Source organism: Meriones unguiculatus, chromosome 6, assembly GCF_030254825.1.
Source record: "Meriones unguiculatus strain TT.TT164.6M chromosome 6, Bangor_MerUng_6.1, whole genome shotgun sequence".
In the NCBI taxonomy this organism is placed as follows: Eukaryota; Metazoa; Chordata; class Mammalia; order Rodentia; family Muridae; genus Meriones; species Meriones unguiculatus.
The window spans coordinates 95,665,967-95,690,870 of NC_083354.1; the positions used below are offsets into that span (position 1 = coordinate 95,665,967).

At 42.3% G+C, this 24,904-nt stretch overlaps 1 protein-coding gene across 2 annotated transcripts in view; it reads left to right on the forward strand.

Moving 5' to 3' along the window:
- Positions 1 to 1,760: 1,760 nt before the first annotated feature.
- Dnajc5b (DnaJ heat shock protein family (Hsp40) member C5 beta) overlaps positions 1,761 to 24,904 on the forward strand; it is a 77,510-nt gene continuing 54,366 nt past the window's right edge. The window contains exons 1-2 of one of the 2 annotated variants that reach the window (XM_060384602.1): positions 1,761 to 1,868; positions 15,029 to 15,032. The gene's annotated coding sequence lies outside the window, so the exon portion shown is untranslated. The remainder of the gene's footprint in view (positions 1,869 to 15,028; positions 15,033 to 24,904) is intronic. The other variant, XM_060384603.1, reaches the window with a different exon arrangement.

A 24,904-nucleotide genomic window follows, 5' to 3' on the forward strand; every position in this document is an offset into this window, starting at 1 on the left:
CCTGCCCTCCCTTCCTCTTCTCCTCCCATGCTCCTCCCCCAGTCCAGTGATAGGAGAGATCCTCCTCCCCTTCCATCTGACCCTAGCCTATCAGGTCTCATCAGGACTGGCTTCATTGCCTTCCTCAGTAGCCTGGTAAGGCTGACACCCCCCCCCCCCGGGGAAATGTATTTGTTTGTTTTAATTATTATAAGACTTGATCATTGATGCTATAGTTCTGTTATCTAAAATACTTTGTCATTGTTTCCTTACTAAAATATATGAATTAATTTAAAAGAAAATATCAAGTAAACAATGTTTCTGGCAACATTCCAAAGATGGCAAACAATTGGCCAAAGTCCAGGAAACTTTGTTCAAAACAACATTTTCACGAGTTTAGCACATTCATTTTTACCACTTTTCTACTGTGGTCCTTTACTTTTTCTTCTGTTACAAGCAGTGCCTCACAGAACTCTTACATTGAAGGATTGTTCATGTTTATAATGGATCCCTTAGGAGAATTCACAGGTGTGGAATTGAGGTGAAGGGCAGTAATTATATCAGATTAAAGTTTGAAATTAGTATCCATCAACCATTTCTTTGAGTTTTTATGAAGGCATTTAGGAGGTTAGTAAAACAGCATTTCTAACCCATGGGAATGATTTCTTCATTACTTGAAGGGTCACTTAAAGCAGTTGCCTTTAAATATTTTTGGGACCAAATGACAATTCTGACCTAGCGCAAACACTATGTTGGAGAAAGTGCTTGGCTAGAAGATCTGGTTTACAGTTAATGTTAACCTTTCTACTTAATTAGCTTTGTGATCTTGTGCAAGTCATAACCACTTTAAGCTATAATTTTCTCATCCATAAAATTGTACTAAAAATAATATACTACCTCACTGAGATGTGATTAAATGAAATGATATATGTGAAAATGGCTTGTAAGTGTTGAAGCATGATATAAAGTATTAGTTGTTGGTATTACAAAAGTGTGATATAAGTCCCCCCCCCGACTCTCTGAAAGAACAATTCTGTGACTGCAGAGACACAAGTCGTCTCACCCAGTGAAGATAATCCCTTTATCATGCAGGAACTACAAAAAGGAGATGGAGACAGGAACCACACAGTAGAAAAATTGTGTCTTTACTGATATTCCTTTCTAGTAAATACTAGAAACTGATATGTCATTGCAGTAAATATGACTAGTAGCTTTTACTTCGTTATTCATCACCAAATCTGTGAAAATGTCAGTTACTCAGAAGTCACATTACTTGCTATTCTCAGTTTTAGTGGATCAAGATTTCTGAGTCCAGGTTAAGGACAAGCTCTTCCTGGCATCTATAGGTTGTCATAAATGCCACTGGTCTCCTCTATTACAGAGACTGCTCTAGTACTGCATTGGGTGACTTCTTGTCATGGGTGGGTGCAGGTAGTCTCTTGAGCTTCCTGCCAGGAACCCCTGTTGTTGACCAACTCCAGACAAGAGAGCAGGTGTAACTAAATGCAGTGTGTTCAAAAGGGCTAGAACTCAGCAGCGAGAGCCTCTGGGCTTTACTGAGCTCAGACACTTCATCATCCAGGGCCTCGATGTTGTTATTCATAAAGCTGGTGATGTGGATGGTATTCAGGTCTCCCCTGAGATTTCTAGAAAGGTTCTGAGTGATAAAGTAAATGGAAATTGAAAGATTGTCATTGATTTGGGCAGGAAGGTCTCAGCTGGACAGTGTGTGTATAGGGTCTACTCTATGACATCACAATACCCAGGATAGACTGGAGCTTAGCATCTGAGAAGAAAAGGCAACAGAGGTTCAGTTTTTGACAGAGTAGAGGTAGAACACTACTGGAAAGACCCAGAAGGATCAGCCAGCCATGCCTCCAGTTCAGGTAATTGCTAAGCTAATTATAGAACTTGCTAGCGTCTAAAAAAAAGGAGACACCCAGAGGTGAACATGTCTCCAAGCTCAAGAAGAACAGTATGGCTCAGAGCCCAGGCACCTACCATTTCTAAGGAGTGGTAGGACTCCAGAAGGGCTCCCAGCAGAGTCAGAGCTCAGGCACATCATACCTACAGACACCCAGGAGGCCATCAAGCTACAGCACAAAGGCATTTCCAAAGTTCTTAGACTCCCACTGGCATCTGCCCAATTACTGAGAAAATGCAGAAAGCACTGGTATCTATAGCTTAGCTTGTCTTTGCTGCTTTGTGAGTTCTTCTTTCTCCTACTCTTCTCCACCCCTTTTCTTCCACCCTTTCGATCCTTTAACGTTAGATAAGAGAAGAAAAATGGATAGAAAGGAAAGGAAAGAGATCCTTGAGTTCCCTGGGGCAAGTTTGATCTTCTTTGTCGGATATCTAATTTCTTCTTTCTTTGTGCATGACTATTAAAACTGCAACCAACAACCAGCAACCCACGCCCCCTCTCAGGACCCTAGCATTTATATGCCTTCTGAAAAGCCCACAGAATTCCAAACACTTTTGAAGAAATTAGCTGCAGCTGGCAAAATAGTGGCCCAACTAGAACGTGAGGCAGATCAGAGTCAGCTGCTGCAAAGGATCCCCATATCTCCACACCCGGGACTAAACAAAAATATAGCCTTATAATATTTCTTTGTTTTTTAAAGAAACCAGAATTCCAAAATTTTTACTCCGGGTATCTCCAGTGGTCAGTTCATAGTTACTTACTAAAGGAATTTACTCATTTGATGATATTCTTCTGCATAGGTGTTCTTTTGAACGACCTCTCCCAGAACGACAGGGAGGAGTAGATCTTTTAAACATTTAAGTGAAAGAAGCATTTTAATAGAGATAGTTTTTAAAAATTCAATAAAAATTAATATGAGGAAGAGAAAGCTGTGTTATGGGTTAACAAGAGAGATTAACTCCAAAGTCTAGTTGTGAAATTCCAGGACTTCAAAGGCAAAAGGCTACCCTGAGGGACAGTGAAAGAGAAGTCCAGCCTACAGCTCAGCTGGAGCCATCTCAAGGTAGCCCCACCCGACTCTGTCCATGGGATGCTCCAGTGAAATAGTTTCTGGACACGTGAACAGTTCTGTTTTCTTTACCTGGTCTTGGGGTTTTGGCTTCTAAAGTATTTGTTTCTTCCTGGAGGCCCAGAGAGATTCCAAGTGACAGCAAATAGCTGTTCTGTTTAGCAGCAGGGAGGAGCTCAGGGTTGGCGCCAGGCCCTGACTCATCTCTATTTGGACTCCCTTGGGTCTTAACGTAGCAACCTCACAGTCAGAGCCCAGGACTGCTCAGGCAGGCTTTTCTAAGCATGGTTGGTCGGCAAGATCCTTGTTACAGCACTCCACCCAGGGATCTGATGAGGATCAGTTACCCGCAGGGCACACCAGGCGCAATAGACAATAAAAGAGGCCAAGCACACACGGGGCACAGTTTTAACACTCTTTAGCCTCCAAGACATCATAAATAAAGGCATCCCAGCAGTGAGAGCAGTGCCCTGATGTTCTGTGACAGCAGCAGTTACCCTCAGTGTGTAAAACATGGAGGGACCCAGATGAAAGCAGATGTGCTTGCCTGTTCACGATATAGCACACATTCAACTTCTATCTGGAAAGTTACTACGATTTTTCACAACTAAGTTTTGTTCCAGTGTCTTAAGACTCTGAAAATTAAATTTTCATTAGTCAGTGTTTAGACTTCTTTCATTATGCCAACAGGGAGAGACTTAGGCTTAGGCTTTACCTAAACTAATCAGTGGAAAACATCATTTCCTAACTCATCTGTATCTACATTTGTTGACAGTAATGTTCTGTGAACTTTGACACATGGCATGGGATTTTAGAGTTATAGGGGAGATCATCTAGGACATCATCTCAGTAGCTCAGGAGATCAGCACAGAGAGGTTGTGTGCTGGCTAGGAAGCACAGCTCCAGGCTTGTCAGCTAGGTGGCTGGTTCAGCACACGAATTCATGTTCAGTTATTTCATATTTTAACTAACTCTTTGCATTTACAGGTTAAAATATTCTAAAAATGAGAATATCTCACTTTCCCCACCAGTCATTGGTAAATGCAGATGTCTCCAGAGGTGACATCATTCATCCTTCAGCTTCTGCATAACCCCCAGAGAAACAGACCTGTGGTCCAGGCCACACAAAGACCCCAAACCCTTCCAAAACGTTGAGATAATAATGAAAATAAACACATGGAAGTTAAGAAGCTACTTTGTCTTGAAAACTTATTAGATACAACCCAAAGAAAACAAAAAATGGGATGAGGAAATGGCTCAGTCTTAACATGCTTACTGTGCAATCATGAAGGCCAGAGTTTGGATCCCCAGCACTCATGTGAAAAACTGGGCATGTAAGCACAGAGATGGGGATGTGGAAGCAGAAGGATCTCTGGTATTTACTAACTAGCTTAACCTCAAGAGATGATGTTTTGATGATGATGATGGATTTGACTCAGATTTGACTTCTGGCCTCTACATCTTCATGCACACATATGTACATACAAACACAAACATGCACACAGGCACACACTGCAAGTATATGCACTATTAAGCATTTATACGACTTTTATAAGACTTCTTTGTAATAAAATAGTCTTCCTGTGGCTTTGCTTTTACAGTGTAGGCATACCATGTTCGTTTATGAATGTATATATGTAAGCCTGTATGTGTATGAGCAAATATTTTGTATGATGGCTGAGGCTATTACCATAAGTGGTGAGTGACCCATCTTTATTACCCAATATATTTGCTGAGTGAGGCTTCTGGAACATTTCCTATGACATCAGATTTTCTTTGGAATTATCTTGGTAATTTAGATGCTTCTTCAGCCTTATCCAGGGTTTTTCTGTAGCACTACCTATATCTTACATCTCCAATCAGCTTTTAAGTTTTTCATTGGCTCTCTCTGGACACAGGTACTCCAAGTTTCTAACTGAATTATTGTCAACATGTTAATATAGCTATCCAAAGATCTAAATTCCGAATGAAAATGAAGTGAAACCAATAATCATTTAATATAAATAAACCCTAACTGTGATGGTTGTCAGCTTGCTCCATCATTTGAGCTACGTGGCAAATGTTCTTATTGTTATTGGTTAATGAAGATGATTTATATTGTTTTAGAGGCAATTGAAACATCTATCTCCTAAAAGACTTCCATGTACTCTTGGCTTTCCATGCAGACTTGTCTGTGGTAAAGAGAATTATGAACATTCCTTCAGGAAAACAAAACAAAAAGTCCATAGGCTTTGAGCAGGGCCGTGGTCTCTTTCTGCTTCTTAGTTTCAAAATCAGTGTAATATATTGAGTAATTTGCATACACTATGACAGGAGGAAGCTGTTTGTGGGAAACAGGAAGAAAGGAAGGTTAGATTCAGTTTCTGCAGTGTGGTTGTGAAGTCCAAGTTCTCTCTAGTAAACTGAAAGGCAGGTATGCCTGTAAACTTTTGGAATGTTTCCCCTAAAATTACCCAAAAACTTGCAGCTTGGCAAGTGGTTCCTAAAAGCTTCAGAAGGGGATAATAGAAAGAAGTGTAACACCCGAATATCCTGAGACATTGGAAAAGTGAGTCTTGCTACCACCACCTTGGGTGCCATGGCGTCTGGTCACACATAGATCTCTGACACATGCAGGGCACACCCCTGAGCCCAACCCAGCCCCCATCATACCTACTCTTCTAAGGATTGTGCAACAAGGCCTTTGTAACCTGAGACCTGTGAAGTCTGAAAAGGAATGTGACCCAGAGTCAATGGGTGTTGGTGCCACCAAGGACACAAGGAGCTCTCCTGCTGTTTACCCTGTGGCTCTGGGAACCTCAGGAGGGAAAAGATATGCTCTAAAACAAGCTCTCTGCTCATGCTCACCTCCCTAGTAAGCCTGAGCCTCCCACCTTGGACACACTCTTCCTATTCTGTGTTGTACCCTGTCAGAAGCTATGTGTTGGAGGTCTCATGTGCCCCACAGACAGAGGATGTTCCCAGTGAACAGTATGAAAGGGTGTCACCAGTGGTAGAGTGCAAGAAGCTAAAGGCTGGCTGACCAGGGCTCACAAGACAAACCCTTTGTCTTCTCCCTTTCCCCCCACAGACAACTTTCTGCATCTTAGTGAGTCTTGCTGCCACCACCTGGGTGCCTTGGTGTCTGGCCACATATAGATCTCTGACACATTCGGGGTATACTCCTTTAGCCCAACCTATCCCCCATCATACCTTCTCCTCTGAGGATAGTACAACAGGGCCTTTATAACCTGAGGCCCGTGAAGTCCGAAAAGGAAACCATATTCTGGCCACCACAGGTGAGGAATGGTGCTGCAAACTGAGTCATGAATATCCTTCTTTTAAGTTGCCCAAACATCCCCAACAGAGCTCTAACCAAAACTAAGTTGTTTACCTCAAGTCTTGTCATTGTGCTGTGGGTGTCATTTACTATAAATGACAAGTTCTGCACTTTATGAGCCAATATTGTTCACAAACTAAGGGCAACCCCAGGAAATGAACTTTTAATTGTTTGACTAACTTCTTACAGACCTAATCACCAAGCTACACCTCACATAAAACGTTCTTCTATTTTGGGGAATGTTTACAGTGAAAACTCATCATTTTTAAGAGGCTCCTTGTTATATTGGGTTATGTGTTAGGAACTGATAAGCTGGACTTTTTCAAGGTTAAGGATTTAGTTAGCATGATGTGTACACCTGCAAAGAGTTCAAAGGCAAAGAGAAACTCTAACTATGTGAAAAATGTGGTCATTGGACTTCAAAGTGCCCATGGGGCTAAGCAAAGAAGAGGTGAAGTGGTGTGAAGCATTTAGGGAGCATTGAGCCATGGGAAGAATCTTGAGGAAGAGAAACAATATGACTGACTGACCCATGCTTGGGGAAGAAAAACATTTTGTAATGGAAATGTTTACCCATCAGGACCGGTCTTACTCACATGTATTCTTTTACAGCTCCACAAGCACAAAACACAATTTTCATCCCTTGATTGGAACATAGAAAATAGGAGCAATAGAGACATACAGCTACAGGAAAGAATGAAAAGAGTCTGAGCAGGTATAAATTTTTAAGGTGCTGCATACCAGAGCTAGGGCTAGGGCTGAACTAAATCTTGCATGCTGGCTTGGGAGCAAACACCCTACAGTCAGCATACTCCAGATCTAACTCGTTGTCATCCATGAATCTGCTCTCCTTGTAGATCTGCATCTCAACCAGTGATCATATTGGAAGCCCTAGTGTAGGTATCTGGAATATCCTTGGATACATAGGTCTACCAGACTCTCTGCCTTCACCCATCTTGCCTATAAGCTCACAGCTCCACATCTTCAAATCTGTCATTTCCAGTAAGATCTACCTGATATGACTTGGTCCAGTTCTGGTCATCTTTTTCTAAGTTGGCTCATCCCCCTTACTGTACTATTCTGGAACCCACTGGACACTACTTTCTAAAACATGGAGATTGTTACTCCCCAGTTAAAAATACTTGCAAAACAAGGACTTCATTTGTTTGCCTTTCAAAGGCTCTTTATACTTCTAGTTTTGCTCAGCCATCCATTCCGTCATTTCTCCTTCCCATCTTTCAAAAACCAGATGGATCTAGCTTCTTTCAACTTCCTGTCATCCCAGTATTCATCTCTGTGATCTTCACACAGTTTCCTTAGCATTTCTGAAGTTGAATTCCTAACCCATATCCTGTCACTACTTCCTTCTCTCTGCATTTACCACCATTGTTTATGACATTCTTGTTCTGGACAACTCTCTCAAGGTTGAGCCAAGTAATTTGGAAGACACAGAACTCAGAAGACTATTTGAAGACAGGGAATAGCATGTGCAAAGACTCAGTAGAAAGAATCCTGTATTTAAGGAACAGATTGGAGTCTGAGTGGACAGGAAGAAATTGGCAAGAGGTTACCATGAAGAAAGAGGCAGGAGCCAAGTTCTGGGCAGTGCTAAGGGCCTGCATTATTTGCTTAAGTTTAATGAGAAGTTTTAAAGTGTTATGAGCAGAATGATGAGAGAGTGATATTTACATTTTAAAAGAATGGTGAGAGCACAGAAAAGACTGGAATGGAGAGACTGGGGAGGGCTCCAGTTAGAGACTTGCAGGGTAAACCTAAGAGAAGCATCTGGTCTAGGGTAGTAACAGTGGGAAGGCAGTGGAATAGTGGACTTAGAGACCATCAGAACAAACAGTCAGGCCTGACTGATTGATCAAGTGTGGACCAAATAGCAATGAGGCCAATAAGTTTCCATAAAATAGTAAGATATAAAGCATGGTATCACTTCCTCTAATACCTACTCTGGAGACTGGCTTTGTTGTTATTTTATAGAAATCAACAGGTGTTTTGTTGTTGTTGTTGTTGTTGTTGTGAGAGTGTGTGTGTGTGTGTGTGTGTGTGTGTGTGTGTGTGGTTTAGGCAAACAAATTTTTGTGAAAAACAAAAAACAAAAAAACCTTTTTTTTTTTTTTTAACCCATGACAAAAAAAGGGCAGCCATTTAATTTTGAGTAGTTACAAAGTTGAACCTCCCTTTACATCCACTACAGGATTTAACAGTGTTTGGTGTGACATCTACCAAGAATTGGCCTGAGAATGGTGAACTTAAACCAGGCCTGAGCCTACTTGTTGCCTTCCGTTTAAGGCTTGTGTGTGATATGTGTGACACAGAGCTATGATATAGGAGGCCCCCAACCTTCATTAAAAAACATACTTCTCCGCTGGAACCGGAACTGCAAGATGCAGGGCAACCCGTCTTTAGTCAGGCAGGCCAGCATCTTCCAGGAGCCCATCCTTCTTGAGACGTTCTTGCTGAGTAGCAAAGGTTGGCCTCTGAATCATAGCTGTCCTCCTGTCTCAGCTTTCTAAGCACTGAAATTAGAGGTCTGCACTTCACGCTGGGCTACAAAACTATCGTGTTTAAAGAAAACACTGCAAGTGTTGTGGAGTAGACTGGAGAGACTGGTTTTGGCTGTTGAGGTGGGATTTGCTCACTGCTGCCAAAACACGGTGCTTAAAGCAGTGGGCCCATCACTGCTATGGTGTCGTGGTACAAACATGTTTTTCATGGGGGGAAAAAAAAAACTACGTGATTTTGTTGAGAAGTCTATGTTGCAAGGTTTTTCCTCCCAGCTCCAAGCTCCCAGAATAGTCACTCATGAGACTCTCTCTCTCTCTCTCTCTCTCTCTCTCTCTCTCTCTCTCTCTATATATATATATATATATATATATATATATACCTAAATACCTAGGCCATACAGTTAGGCTCAGTCCCTGATTATCTTATAACTTAACCTACGTTATAAGTTCTGCCACGTGGCTGGTGACCTCTGCTCAGGTAACATGCATCTGTCCTCCCTCATGTCTTCCCAGGCAAATCTCCCATGACTGGCTCTATCCCATAAGCCTTTCTGCCTGCTAGACACCTCACTTTCTATTCTACCCTTTCAGTTTTTTAATTGACAGGCAACACATCCATACAATATACAAGATACTCTCTCTACACCTGTATATAGCTTTTAAAAACTGTATTATTTTAATGAAAAAAATTCCTCCCTGCCCCATGACCCAATACACCTCTGTGAAACTTTACATGTTTTATATGTGCTCTAGAAATGTTCTATACATACACAAATGTTTCTAAGACAATAGTTGCACTTGTGTTCTCCAAATGCTGTACATATGCATATATAGAAATCAGTTTTCTTTTCATATGTGACTATACACTCTTCTATGATTAGTTTTAAAAAACTAATTCCTCTATGTGTTTGTTTTTATTGAGGTACAACTTATGTAAAATAAAAAAAAACACTTATTTTCGATGTTCACCGACGTAGGCCTTGATTAATTTATGTACTGTCGTAACTGCTACCCTAATTAAGACCTAAAACATTTCTATCACTGCAGTCAATTTGTTCTGTGTCTCCTTCTATTTAACTACCTAGGCCTTTATGGGTATTTACTAATCATTTAGCCTCTCTAGGTTAATTTTTCCGCACCCAAGGGGGGAAATAGATTTATATGGAATAAAATAAACTATACATTTTCCCCCTTACACAGGATGTTTTTGCAATCTTTGTTTTTGTGTATATTCCTAGTTTCTTGCTGATGGAAAACATCTCTTGTATGGAAATCATTAGATGTCATTATGGTGTGTGACTCTGTGTGTCAGCTTCTTTTTCTACTCTATAAAGATGAAGAAACAGAATAATTAAAATTGATGTGCCAAAATGGAATAGAGGATAGAGGTGGTATGTATTAAGATATTGACAGCATGGAGCAAAACAAACAAACAAACAAACAATAACAGGTTCATTGGTTATGTGTACTTGCTGGTTTTTCCAGAAGAGCCATGTTTAGTTCCTAGAATGCACATGCTAGTTCACAACCATCCTTACCTCAGTTCCAGGGTACCAAATGCCTTGTCTTGAATTCCATGAGCACAGACACACACCTGGTGGCACATACATGCATGCAGGCAAAACACACATACACATAAAATATATCACTAGACATGCTAATATGGCAGGGAGAAAGCTCATGGGGTCTCAGCCCTAGATAAACAGCTACAGGCAACTGGGAAATGTTAAGGGTGGGAGAGATGGTCTTCCCCAGAGAAGAGCCCCAAGTGATTATCCAATACCATAGTCAGCCTTGAGGTATACAATCAGGTAATGCAGATGCATTGTGTGTGTGTGTGTGTGTGTGTGTGTGTGTGTGTGTGTAACAAAGAAATAGAAGCCTTGAATTTAAGAGAGAGTAAGGGAAGGTACATGGGAAGGCTTAGAGGAAGAAAGAAAGAACAGGGAATTTATGTAATTATAATTTCAAAAAATAAAATAATATTTAAAAACAAGATAAATATAATTTTGAAAAGACAGTAACAGCACTCAAAAAAGAGACTTTTGTGAGCAACAAAATACCGTTTTCTGCAGTGAGCTAAGGGTGCCAGGCCATCTGTGCTAACGAGGGCTACAGACTCCTATACTATGACTCTCACATGGGCACTGTGACTGAGGACTGGGTGGTGCCTCCCAGGGTCACTATTGTGACTGTGATCTTTATTTTTCTGACTGTGTTTGCAGGAATTTTGGGTTCTGTGACCCCTGAAGCAAGCACAGTACCACGGGGTATATGTCCATCTATGAAGCTATTTCTTTCTGAAGGTTGTGTTTTGTTTTTCAGTGAATAAGACCTTCAAACCCTCCTGAGTCCTTGAGAATGCTCCTAGAACTTGCCTTTAGCAATGGCTCTCGGAGTCTGACACCAGATCTAGACATGTTTCTATGTTTAGTCCCAATAATCTGTTTTTTTTTAAAAACATGATTATGTTTCTATTGAATCATTGTTATATTAGCTTATATAGATCTGCTTTACTCTTAATCTCTATAATGGACATATATACATTTACTTCACAGCATGAATGTGTAAGCAAAGTATGGTTTTTAAAAGTCCTCTTCTCCTTATCCTGTGTAGAGCTCTCAGATCTTACAGGGCCCAGGACTTCAAACCACTCACTGATTTGAAGTCTTCCTGTCACTCTTAGGAAGGTGCTGCCTTCTTCAGTCACATGACTTTAGCTTTCTTCTTCCTTGAATCACATGGCACTGTAATATCAACTTGTCTTATAAGATCCTTCTTCTTAATACAAGAAATCAGGATGTCTTTTTTCTCTCCAAATATGTGATAAACTCCAAAAATTCCTGTATATATCCAGTTACATCAAGGGCTTAATTATAAACTAAAAACTGCCACAGCCCATCCATCCCTCCTCTAATCCTGCCCTGGCAATCAATGACTAGTTCTTTGTGAATCAGAATTAAACTCCAGAGAAACAAGGATCTCTATTTGTTTTCAGAGATAAAATTTTCAATAGTGCTGATGAAGATATCCTAAGATACCTTGATTTTTAGAACCTCCATCTGATGATACAGAGCCTGAACATCATTTTTTTCTATAGCCTCCAGGACACCCAGGAATCTGGTGAACCTTGGTGGATAAATGACTGCATGTAGTAAACTGTTTTTAAACAGTCTTGCTGCTTTTCCTGGGAAATGTTGGCACCTTCTACCTAATGTCTTTCATAGTATAAGTTGCAATAGTCCACTTTCTTCCCCCTCCAACTCAGATTTCAGTTGAAAGTTGGGAAATGAATCTTTGACTGTCCCAGTCCTCTGATAGTCTTTGTAGACTTCTTAATGCTCCTTGCAGGAGCTCTTTGTTTTTCCGGCCAAGATCATCAATAGGAAATCAGTGAACATGTTGACAATGTGTTCTTAGCACACTGACAGTCAACAGTCCATTTCCCACATCTTCCTTTCTTTGTCAAAGTCATGCCTAGACACACATGAAGAGAAAAGCCCAGGTAAAGTTCCATGGCCTACATTCCTTTTATTCCTTCCTTATAAGGCATTCAAAGCCACCCTTCTAACCTCAAGATACAGTACATCTCGTTAGTGGTATCAAGGATGCACTTGCTCCTCCTCTCCCTGCCCCCAAGGCCCTGCTGATATGTGTATGAACCCTGCCAGTGGGGACTGTCTCCATACTCTCTGTCCCCCTGCCCACCTCTCCTTCTGTGGCTCTTCTCTCTAGAGCTGGGATCCTGTGACTCTCCCTCTTGGGCCATGCTCATGAGCCTTCTTCACTATGTCTACACACTGCAGCAAGAGGCAGCCATAGTAGATTCTTCTCTCTAGCACAACCAGGTTTGCCTTTCAGTGATTTCATCATAACAAATGAATGGTAAAACCACAGCACAAAAATATTATCCTTAAAGTTCGGAGAACTCTACAAAGAGGAAGGAATTAACAATAGAAATCTAAAATGTCTTATTCAGAGCCAGTTTCCCTTTCCACCCTTGCTTTATACATTTTGGGTTTAGACAATCAGATGTACCCACTGGACAGCATAATATAGCCATTTCCCCTGCTTCTTAAACACAGAATTTCAAGTGCCTTTACAAACAGATGTTACTTTCTCCTTGATTTTGAGATTAAAAACAATCATAAAACTCTTTATTTAAAGTACATACTACATTGGTTGGAGTTTCTCAGAGCCAAGAGGATATTTTATAAAATGTATCAATTCTTATGATTTGGAAGCTGACAAATCCTAGGATCCAGAGTAAGCACCAAGGAAAGCAGGCACTTTGGTTTGAGCTGGAAAATAGGGAAAAGCCACATTTCTGTAGTTAAGGCACATCTGCTTTTTACGGGCCTATTGATTGAAATATTAACCTTATCCTTAACACAATCACACACAAACACACACACAAACAGCGATGTTGGACCATTTATCTTGGTACCCTGTAGCCAGGCAAGTTAGCGCATAGACTTAAGCCATCACACCAGAGATGTAAGAACTGCGACAAGGATCCTGAGTGGAGAGCCACACGGTGCATCTGAGGAACCCTGTGCACTGCACCACAACTGTGAGTTTAGAAAAGAGGAAACAGGCTCCGAGAGTTTTTATCTTAGCAGCCTAGCTCGGAAACGGCAGAGCTGGATCCCAACCCTCTTACGTGCCTCAGCTGGGTGTGGGCACTTTCCCATGTGTCCCGGAGTTCCTCCCTCCCTAAGAGAAAGAGCACTGAAGGCGCTAGCTGTTGCTCAGAGCTCAGGGAAAGCGGCGTGAACATGCTGGACTGGGTGCAGCCTGCAGCTTCTAGAAGCGCCCCGTTCTGCTGCTGTGCTTTGAAAGGGCTCCACAGAACATTAACGGTTACCATTTACTGAAAGCCACACCCTCATGCTTTGTTCCGACACCCACTGTTCAGTGTTTACCCCGACTCTGGGCTCTTCCTCTACCCACTCTGCTGTGGAGGGGCAGCATGCCAGGCTGCCACAGGCTGATTCTGAGGCATGCCTTCAAAACTACTGTCCCCGTTGGCCAGTCCAATCTTGTTCCATTCCTCCCCATGTCTTTTATAAACAGCTTAAAATGTTCATGAATCAATCATTGCGTAGGTGCACACTTCCTGCTGATTCACTCAGCATGGGTTTGGCCTTCCTCTATGGAGATGGTTTTTGTTTATTGTCTGACATGCTGCTGCTATTTCCCGTTGTCCAGCCCCCTCCCACTCCACGCTTTAAGCAAACACTGTCCAGTATCAAGCTTAACTAAAAGCCCCCAAACCCACCTTATATATAGACCCCTCTGTACTGTTTTCTTATAGCCCTCTGTGGTTGCTCCTGAGTCTCATCATGACAATAAAATTAGTCCCCACAGAGTTGTTGAGTTGATTTTGACAACAGCAAACACCTCATTTTTACAGAGAGAAATACTGGGACTGAAGAGAGTTCCTTACCCAAGTCCAGTTAAGAGCTACATCTCCTGGGCCCCAGCTGCTGGTGTAGCCTTCAGATAAGAGCTGGGAGGGAGTGGAGTGAAGGGCTCCTCCTGATCTACCCAGTGTGGACAGATCACAGAGCAGGCCACATTTGGGACCGGATTTGTTGGGAAGGCTTGGGTTGGAGGTCAGCATTGTGTCCAACAAGATAGGTGCAGAGCAAAGATGAATTAGAAGAAAAATGGGGACTGAGGAGTACATGTTTTACTGGCAAAGCAGAGCTACATAGTCTTCATGCTTCCAAGGAAAGCCCAGGAAAGAGCTGAGAATTCTCTCTGTCTGGAATTGTGATGGAGGACTCAGTCACATTCTCTATTCCCAGCTTTGCCTTCTTCTGTAAATACCATGTATTTATAGAGCAGATAATCTTTTGAGCGTACAGTCCTTAAGTTTGTGAGATCTCCTTGGCATTGTCACAACCTGTCCTCGTGTGTCCATGCTTCCATGAGAGCTTGGTCTGAATTTCCATATGGGCATTGGTCTCAAAGCTGTGGCCCACATTATTGAGAGCAGACAGTCAGGTCTCAGGCAAGGCCTCTGAAAACAGCAGACCTGGCATACGAGGAAACTCAACCCTTAGTAGGATTTTATGCTTTAAAGGCTGTTCTACCTTTTCTTTTAGACAGGAATAAATGAACCGCAGATGCTTTGCCAACAGTGTAGGCATTGTGGAGAAGTAGCACTCCCTAGAGGTGGGTAAAAATTCTGAGCAGTAGCTGCTCCCTCTGACCAAGGTCTCATTAGAGCCTGTGGACAGAGAACCCTCTTCATAAATGACAGGGATTCTCAGAGTTAGGATGCATATTCCTACCCAGGCTGTGTTAGCAACTGTGATTTCTGTGTGGAAGTGTTCTGGGCCTGGCTTGTGAGAAATTGTCTTAGTTATTGTGTGGGTCAAATGTATCCACATGAAATTGTTTTATTGACAATAGAATTAGTGTTTTTCCCTCAGATAAGAGGTGGCATCTTTTGCTAGAAGCAAGATGGGAATGGTGAGGAGAGTAGTGCTGAGTGGTGAAAGCCTGCATGCATCCGTGGAAAAGTGTGAGCTCTTCCTGGGATGAGAGACCAATCGCGTCTGGTGTGTTCCGTGGGGAGACATATGGTCAAAGGCACAGCTAGCTACACTTGATCTGAGAGTCTTAGCTGAACAGGAAGGTGGTTGAAGAAAGGGGCTCAGCTGACAGATTTGGGGAGCTCAGGAGCGTCCTTGAGTTATAGGTGCAATGACGTATTAGATGGGAGTTGGCTGGTGAGAAAGGTCAAGGTGAGGCCGGGGCTAAAGCCTGAAGAGACTGAAGATACCCAGGACCAGTGTACGGTACAGGACTGTAAGGAGGATGAAGGTGATGGCTCGAGGGACTTGTGATGAATGAGATGGAGAGGGTGAGCTCTATGCCAAGGTTACCCTTGGGGAGATGAAGAACCAGACTGAGGCTGGCTCAATCCGGATGGGAGTCTGTAGGTAGCAGGGATACCAAGAGGCAAAGCATCTGGATGAGCTAGAAGAAGGGTAAGGATGCCCACAATGTAAGGTGGCCTGGATACACACTCAGATTTAAAATTTGATATGAATTACATATAAACAGGTCAGTACACACATAGTTACCATTGTGGCTGCAGAATGTGGAAAGTGGTGATTTGGAGTGAGGAATACCAAGTGAGGTGTCCCAGAAGCAGAAAGACACACAGGGTATATACTTACTTGTAAGTGGATATTAGACATATAATATAGGATAACATACTAAAATCTGTACACCTATAGAAACTAATTAAGAAAGAGGACTCTGGGATGCTCAATTCCCATTCAGAAAGAAAAAAAGGATGGACATCAGAAGAGGGAGAAAATGGAACAGGACAGGAGCCTACCACAGAGGGCCTCTGAAAGGCTCTACCCTGAAGGGTATCAGAGCAGATGCTGAGACTTAAAGCCAAACTTTGGGCAGAGTGCAGGGAATCTTATGAAAGAAGGAGGATTTAGTAAGACCTGGAGAAGACAGGAGCTCCACAAGGATAGCAACAGAACCAAAAAATCTTGGCACAGTGGTCTTTTCTGAGGCTGATACTCCAACCAAGGACCACACATGGAGATAACTAGAAACCCTGCACAGATGTCGCTCATGGCAGTTCAGTGTCCAAGTGGGTTCCATAGTAATGGGAACAGGGACTGTCTCTGACATAAACTGATTGGCTTGCTCTTTCATCACCTCCCCCTGAGAGGGGAGCAGCTTTACCAGGCCACAGAGGAAGACAATGCAGCCACTCCTGATGAAACCTGATAGAGTAGGATCAGAAGAAGGAAAGGAAGACCTTCCCCTATCAGTGGACTTGGGGAGGAGCATGGATGGAGGAAGGAGGGTGGGATCGGGAGGGGAGGAAGGAGGGAGCTACAGGGGGGTTACAAAGTGAATAAGCTGTAATTAATAAAAATAAATAAAAGAAATAAAAACTGTCAAAAAAGGGAAAATTACTGCTTATAGTTCTCTTTCTTAACACTAGAGGGCAACACAGCCACATAGAACGGCAAGTCAACTTCGTGTTTGGCATGAACTGAGTTGTTTATCTGAATACCTTCCTTCAGTTTTTAAGTAAGTTACAGAAAAGGCTTTTTGACAGATGTGCATGCACAGGGGCCCCTGCTGTGGCAGAGAGACAGCTAGATAAGTACACTTAACTATTGCGGTCATGAAATACCATGGCCACTGAAACCAGGGGAGGAAAGGGTTTATTCAGCCTACACTTCCACAGCACTGAAGAAGGAAGTCAGGACAGAAACTCAGCAGGATCCTGGAGGCAGGCGATGATGCAGAAACCTTGGAGGGGCGCAGCTTACCTGGCTTGCTTCCACGGCTTGCTCAGCCTGCTTTCCTATAGATCCCAGGACCACCCTCGATAGGCTGGGCCCTTCTCCATCAACGACTAATTGAGAAAATGCTTTACAGCTGGATCTCATGGAAGCGTTTTTCTCAATTGACGTTTCCTGTTTTCAGAAGACTCTACCTGGGTCAAGATGGCATAAAACTAGCCAGGACATTGTACTACCTTTTCCAGGGGTCCAGGTTTTTACATGTAGGCCTAGTCCTGCACACTTGGCTGTGATATAGCATCTGAAAGTGAGGTCTGATCAGAGAGGCCCTGGGAGAAAAAAAAAACAAACAACTAAGGGAGTGATACTGTGTTATGTCTGCGTATCTGAGGGTTGGTGGTGACAGGAACAGCTAGACAGCCTGCATCTGTGGTGCGGAAAAATCCAGAAAACTTTGTAACATTTCCATAACACTCCAGAAGGAGGAGGAGCAGGGCTTGCAGTGGGTAGCATGTGGCTTGATGGTGACGAGGCAAAGCGCATTTGTCATCCAGGGGATGGAGACCTTCTAGGAAGAACTTGTGTAAGGGAGGCAGAGGGAACCCCAGGAAGAGACACCGTCAGCATAGGAACCCAAGCCATCTTGCGTGTCTGGGACCCAAGGCTGTGCGTGTCACTGTGGAAGAATCGGCAGAATATCACCCACCCTATTCGCCATTCAGCTGCGGTTTCAGAGCTCCAGTTGACACTCAGTCAGACTAAGCTGTAAGCAGCAGGGGTCTATTAACTCCGCAGGCCAGGCCTGGAAGATCAAGGACTGCAGTCACAGGAGGATGCATGCAGTTCAGTGAGTTCTGATGCAGGTTAAACTGTGTTGCTGTGAAGATCCACTGGGGACACTAGAGATTTATGCAGGCCCTCGTGCAGTGGGCCAGGGGACAGACAGAGAACCACTCAGCTTCCCAGGCTAGTGGCTATGGACACGGGAGGCAGATGTGTACCGAAAGAATGGACACATGTTGTCACTTAAAGCTCTCTTAGTCGAGATCAGCTTCTTTAACAAGAATATAGAAATATAATGTGGTAGCTGAATGCTGCAATCCCAGTTCCAGCTTTTAGCCTTTCACCACTGATGTTTGTCCTTGGGAGAAATCATATGACCACAAGTAACCAGATCTCTTTCTTAAGTGGACAGGGAGTCCTAAAATGTTTGTGACTTGAGAAAGAAAGCATTTAGGGAATTAGCAAGTGTGGCGTATGTGTGGTTTATCGTTAGCATTTCCTTCACTTTCCAGGACCATCTGTTACCTAGCTCTATTTGGAAGGAGGGTACAGCTTCAGGGTGGTCCCCGTAAGCCACCACTACAAACACTGTATCTTGGTTTCTGTGCTCTCTTCCTTTTGTAGGTGGCTTGACTAACATTCAGACGACAATTTGCAGAACGATCTTTATAAGTGAAATCTATTAAGAGTGACTTTTGCTCTGAGCAGGTAGTGCTTCCCCTGTTCTTGTAGTTGACTAACAGAGAGTCACTCGAACTAATCTGAACAGGAGACAAGGCCTGCTATGGAGTCACTAGTCAAAGTTCTGTTTACAGACACTGTCAAAGAGGCACATCCGTTGGGCTCAAGCGTCCTTGGTTTATTGCAGCAATTTCTTATCATAAGTAAGCAGCAACGTGTTTAAATTTCACACACATGAAATACATACTGCGTTTCCTAGCAGGTAACAAGACTCCGTCAATATTTTCTCAGTAACACAGTTCTCAGATTAGAGATTTACTTAAGTGAGTGGATGTTGTCCTTGACACAAGATTGCAAGGTTAGTCGTTAGTTCTCTGTTTAAAGCCGTCACGTCTAGCCTTCTTGAGCTCTAGCTCATTCATCACCTGCCTCAGTCACAGGTTCAAAAGAAAGGGAATGGCAAGTCTAGATTCCTTCTCCAATTATAAGCTCTTGAAGCAAAGCTCTTCAGTGAGTTAAACCTGTCTCAGAGCTGGCAAGCCTGTTCTCAAAGCCAAGTTCCCCTGTGTCCTGCCTGGAGGGAGACCTTGGGTAATTTCCTTAACTGCTCCCATCTTTGTCTTCTACTTTAAAACAATAGTATGAAAGGCCTCAATGAATATTTTCTTTTAAAAAGTAGTACAAGCATGCTTTATTCAGTAATAATTATAACAGGAAAAGGGAGTCTCTTATATGGAACTGGTTTCCACTCTGAGTCCAATATAAGCCAGTCAACATGCCTATGCGTGTTGCAGGGGCCAAGTTTGGACCAGCAGATGGAAAAATAAAGAAATTAAAAACAAACAAACAAAAACTAGGAAGGAAACATCAGGAATGGGATGGATTCTGGTGAGGTGGACCTTAGTGTTCTTATTGAAAGTAGCACAGCGTACCAAGTGTGAGGAGTGGGGAGTTTGATAAGATATCGAGGGTTATTGGACATTGAGATGGTAAGAGTCTCTTCTAAGCTTAGGTGCTGGCAAGATGGCTCTGTAGGTAAACATACCTGCTATCTCACAGTCAACCCCTGGAACCTCAACATGGGGAAAAACAGAAGCCCCTCCTGAAGCTGTCTTCTGACCGCCACATTCACAACATGACCCATGGCTGCCAGATAAGTGTAATGAAAAGAAAAAATAGACTGAGCTCTCATCACCGTACCCCTGCCTGGTGCAGGCCAGAACCAGGCACATACTCACACACCAGTTCTGAAGGAAAGGCCTGACTGATCCGTCAGAGAGTTTTGTCAATATTCTTATGAAGGCAATAACGCTGTGACTGACTGAGACAACACTGAGTTTTAGAAATAAGAAAGTATAATTTTTTTACTACTTTTTTTTTTCAGTGAGATAGTCTCATTGATGTCAGCTACTTCCTTGATGGCACTCACTGTCAGATCACCATCATCATGCATTCAGTAAAGTGCCTCGTATGACAGAGCAGGAAGCAGTTTCCACTTGTATAATTTATCCAGTTTAGTGGTGAATTAGAGACAAAATCTTGTTCAAGTTCTTAAAGCACTTCCAGTGTACTAGTTCTGATTAGGGGAGGGACAGTGACCTTCCCTCCCCCACATCCTCTTTTTGCGACACTATCTCTCTACATAGCCTTGGTTGTCCCTGGAAGTCACTATTTAGACCAGGCTAGAGGTCTACCTGCCTCTGCTTCCCGAGTGGCTGAGATTTAAGGCGTGTGCCACCACACCTGACATTATAATTACTTTTGAAATTTTTCATACAATGTTTTCTGATCTCAGTTTCCCTGCTTTCACCTGCTCCCGGATGTTCCCACCCTTTCATCCACCCAACTCCATGCCTGTTTCTCTCTCTCTTTAGGAAACAAACAAACAAAAACCCAAGCGAGGCTAAAAAGGAGAAGGCAACAGAAATGTGCACACACGCATGGCATGCATTCACACACACACACACACACACTTCTTAATCAGCCCAAACTAACCCCAGAGTGCATTGGGTTATAAAAGTCTGTAGTGTGGCTATTGATACTCAGTTTATAGTATGTAATAGTCTTGAGAGGTGTTAAAGAGCTCTTGTCCTATTCCTCTTTTACAGAGGAGACATTTAAAGAGAGCAGCTTGTGTAACTAACTGTAAGAAAACAGGTATATTATTTTTCAACTGCTGGAGCTTGAGCTAAATTCTGTGACACCAAATTTGACTTTGTGTTTAATCACATGGATGCTGTTATCTTCAGCAAATGTTTCCTCAGGAAACATGAGCTGTGGAAAATTCTTCCAGAGGGCACCCGGCCAGCAGGTGTTTTCCACATTACTTAACTGAAGAGCTCTCTCGAGTGTGCTCTCTCTGACATGGGGTCGACAGCAGTTCTCAACTGGGCAGCTCCCTAGACCCACTGGGCTCTTTAAAGCTGCCTGAGCCCAACCACTGTGCAATTTTGCTTTGGATAGTTTGTATGGCCCTAGGCTTGAGCACTTAGGATTGTGGCCAGCCATTCTTGAGGCATCTGAGAGAGCGCTTCTCCTTCAGCCTCCCAAGGGTCTACACTTTCTACATATTTTACCTTTGGCCAAATTAAAATGTCAGCCCCTTTGCAACTTTAAAATTAGATAAAAATATTTTTCAACGTTTCCAGGTGGGAAAAAAAATGGGCCTCAGCTTTGAAGACAGGCTGGTGGGCTTTGTAGATAAAGTTACCCAGAAAAAAAAATTTAAGAACTTATAAATATATGAAACTTAGAAGAATAACAAAGCACACTAGGACATCTAACCTGTTGACTCTGCTCTGACATGTAGCACTTGATTCTAAAGAGTCGTTTGGCAGCTATGCATGAGAACTTGTCACAGTGGTGACTGACAAAAATCTTCGCTTTACAGAATCAAAGGAATGACCTGTATTTTTCTTTCCAAATTCACTTGACATACAGAATCAAAGGAATGACCTGTCTTTTTCTTTCCAAATTCACTCGACACAATGAATTCTGACTAGACTGTTGATCTTTATAAAACTTTCAAGTGAAGGCAAGAGGCTGATATAAAGCCCAGTGACAAAACATTTGCATGCTATATTTGAGATCCTGGCTTCCATCCTGGCATCGTATTCGGATCACAGTTTCAACTCTTTCAACTGCTCCTCCATCTTCCCACCACCTCATCCACCCAACTTCATGCCCGTTTCTCTTTCTCTTTAGAAAACAAAGAAGCCAAGCTAGAATAAAAAAGAAAAGACAACAGAAATATGCATGTGCTCATGCACACAAAGCTCACAATCCGAACCAACAAAACAGCAGCAAAACCAAAGAAAGCAATGGTGGCCTGAGCTCTATCAAAAATAATGATGGTGGTGATGATAATAATGCTAATGATGATAATAGTGATGATAACGACGATGATGATGATAATTGTGAGGGTGACAATGATGAAAGAGTTGTTGCTAGTCAGACTTGTCATCTCTGTGATCTAATAAAAGAACTTAAAGAGGGAAAAGATTATTTTGGTTCATGGTATTCTGTCCATGGTTTTCTGACTCCATGTACTTTGCCAGGACATTGTAGAATCAGTAATATGTGGAAGAGGAGGCTGTTCACCTCAGAGAGGAAAAGGGACTTGGGGTCACACATGACCTTCAAAGCCACATCTCCAGTGAACTACTTCTTCTGTTCTCAAAGTGACAGAACCACCTGGAGATGAAGAGTTCAAAACATGGGACTGTGGCGGACATTTCATAGTCAAACTTTAGCAATGATGTTTAGAAGTAATACAAATTGTAACAGGGACTTGTTGTTACAATTAATACTTTTTGTTACAATTAATGTATTTATTTACAATAAATACATTGCCTTTATTCATGCTGTTAGGAAGCCTTTATATGAAGATGTTTGTTTTGTTTTTTTATTTAAATTTTTGTTTTTAATTTATTCCTTTTCTATCCCAATTGTAGCCCCTACCTTGTCTTTTCCCAGTCTCACCTTCCCTCCTCCCTCCTCCATCCCCCTCACCTAGTCCTCAGAAAGGGGGAGCCCTCTTTCCTTACCATCTGACCCCAGCCTATCAAGTCTCATCAGGACTGGCTGCATCCTCTTTCTCTGTGGCCTGGTAAGGCTGCCTCACCAGGGGGAAGTGATCAAAGAGCTGGCAACAGAGTTCATGATAGAGACAACCCCTGCTCCCCTTACTAGGGAACCCACATGGAGACTGAGCTGCCTATCAGCTATATCTGAACAGGGGATCTAGGTCCTCTCCATGTATGGTGCTTAGTTGGTGCATCATTCTCTGCAGGCCCCCTGGGCCCAGATTTGATGGCTCTGTTCATCTTGTGGTGCTCCTGTCCTCTGCAGGTCCTTCTATCCCCTACTCTCCCATAAGTTTCTGTGAACTCTGCTGAAAGTTAGGCTGTGAGTATCATCATCTGCTTTGACCTCCTGCTGGGTAGAGTCTTTCAGAGGACATCTATGGTAGGTTCCCTTCCTATTCCCTCTTGAAAATGTTTGTTATAGCTGGTGTCACTGCACATCTCATGATTGACACAAATCCTCTGAGATGAGAAATTTAAATGAAAGACCATGTCATGTACTCTCATACTCACATGTGAATTGTTCTAGTTGCATATTAAAGGACTTTGTCTGATGGATGGGCACTGTAGATTCTGTGCTAATGTATTAGCTCTTTCTTCAAATAATCCTAATTGTATGTTTTATTTGAGAACAATATAGAAAAGGTTCTGATGAACCTCTAAGAGAACAGCAAAGACCCTTCAGTAGAACACAGGGGAAATATTAGTGTATTAGTTTATCACAGTGACCAAAATACCTAGCAAACAACCTAGGGAAGGGCTTATTGTGACTCACAGTCTCAGTCAATCGTGGTGGGGAGGGCAGGACAGCAACTTAGTCTGTGGCAGCAAGAAGGTATAACAGAGAGCTGTCCACAGCAAGGCAAGCCCGGAGGTAGATCAATGTAGGACCAGGGATTGGGTATAACTTTCACAGGCTTGTCCAAAGTGACCTACTTTCACCACTTACCCCTACACCTCCTGAATCGCCCACGTGGCACTATTAGCTGGGACCAAGTATCCAAAACATGAACCTATGGGGCATTTTGTGTTCAAACCATGACAATTATCATTTTACACTCCCACCACCAACTCAGTTCTCATTTCAATCTTCCACCTCAAGAAATGTCCCTTTAGTTCCTCTATGGCTTTTCTAAGTCCTCCTTTAAAAAAAAGGGGGAATTATTGTCTTCAATTTCTTTCTTCAGAGACTTGAAGTTTTTTTCATACAGGTCTTTCACTTCCTTGGTTAGAGTCACACCAAGGCACTTTATGTCCTTTGTGGCTTTTGTGAAGGGTGTTGTTTCTATATTGGATGCCAATTTCTTTCTCAGCCCAATTGTCTTTTGTATACAGAAGGGCTACTGATTTTTTTTTTTTTTTTTTTTAGTTAATTTTGTAGCCAGCTACTTTGCTGAAGGTGTTTATCAGCTGTAGGAGTTCCCTGGTAGAATTTTGGGGGTCACTCTTGTATACTATCTTACCATCTGCAAACAGTGATACTCGAACTTTTCCTTTCCAATTTGAATCCCCTTGATCTCCTTTAATTGCCTTACTGCTCTAGCTAGGACTTAAAGAAATATGTGGAAGAGATATGGAAGAGAGTGGGCAGCCTTGCTTTGTCCCTGATTTCAGTGAGATTGATTTATGTTTCTCTCCATTTAGTTTGATGTTAGCTACAGGATTGCTAAATATTGCTTTTACTATGTTTAGGTATGTGCCTTGTATCCCTGATCTCTCCAAAACTTTAAATATGAATGAGTATAGGATTTTATCCAATGCTTTTTCAGTATCTAAGGAGATTGTCATGTGGTTTTTTTCAGTTTGTTTATATGGTGGGATTACATTGGTAGATTTCCATATATTAAACCACCCCCTGCATACCTGGGATGAAGCCTGCTTGGTCATAGTGGATGATATCTTTGATGTGTTCTTGCATTTGGTTTGCTAGTATTTTATTGAGTATTTTTGATTCACTATTCATAAGGGACATTCGCCTGAAATTCTTTTTCTTTGTTGGGTCTTTGTGAGGTTTAGGTATCAAGTTGACTGTGGCCTCATATAATGAAGTTGGTAATGATCCTTCTGTTTCTATGTTGTGGAATATGAAGAATATTAGTGTTAACTCTTTTTTGAAGGTCTAGTAAAATTCTGCACTGAAACCATCTGGCCCTGGCCTTTATTTTGGATGGGAGATTTTGTATGTCTATTTCCTTAAGGGATATAGGACTATTTACTTTATTTACTTTGCCTTGATTAAGCTTTAATAAGT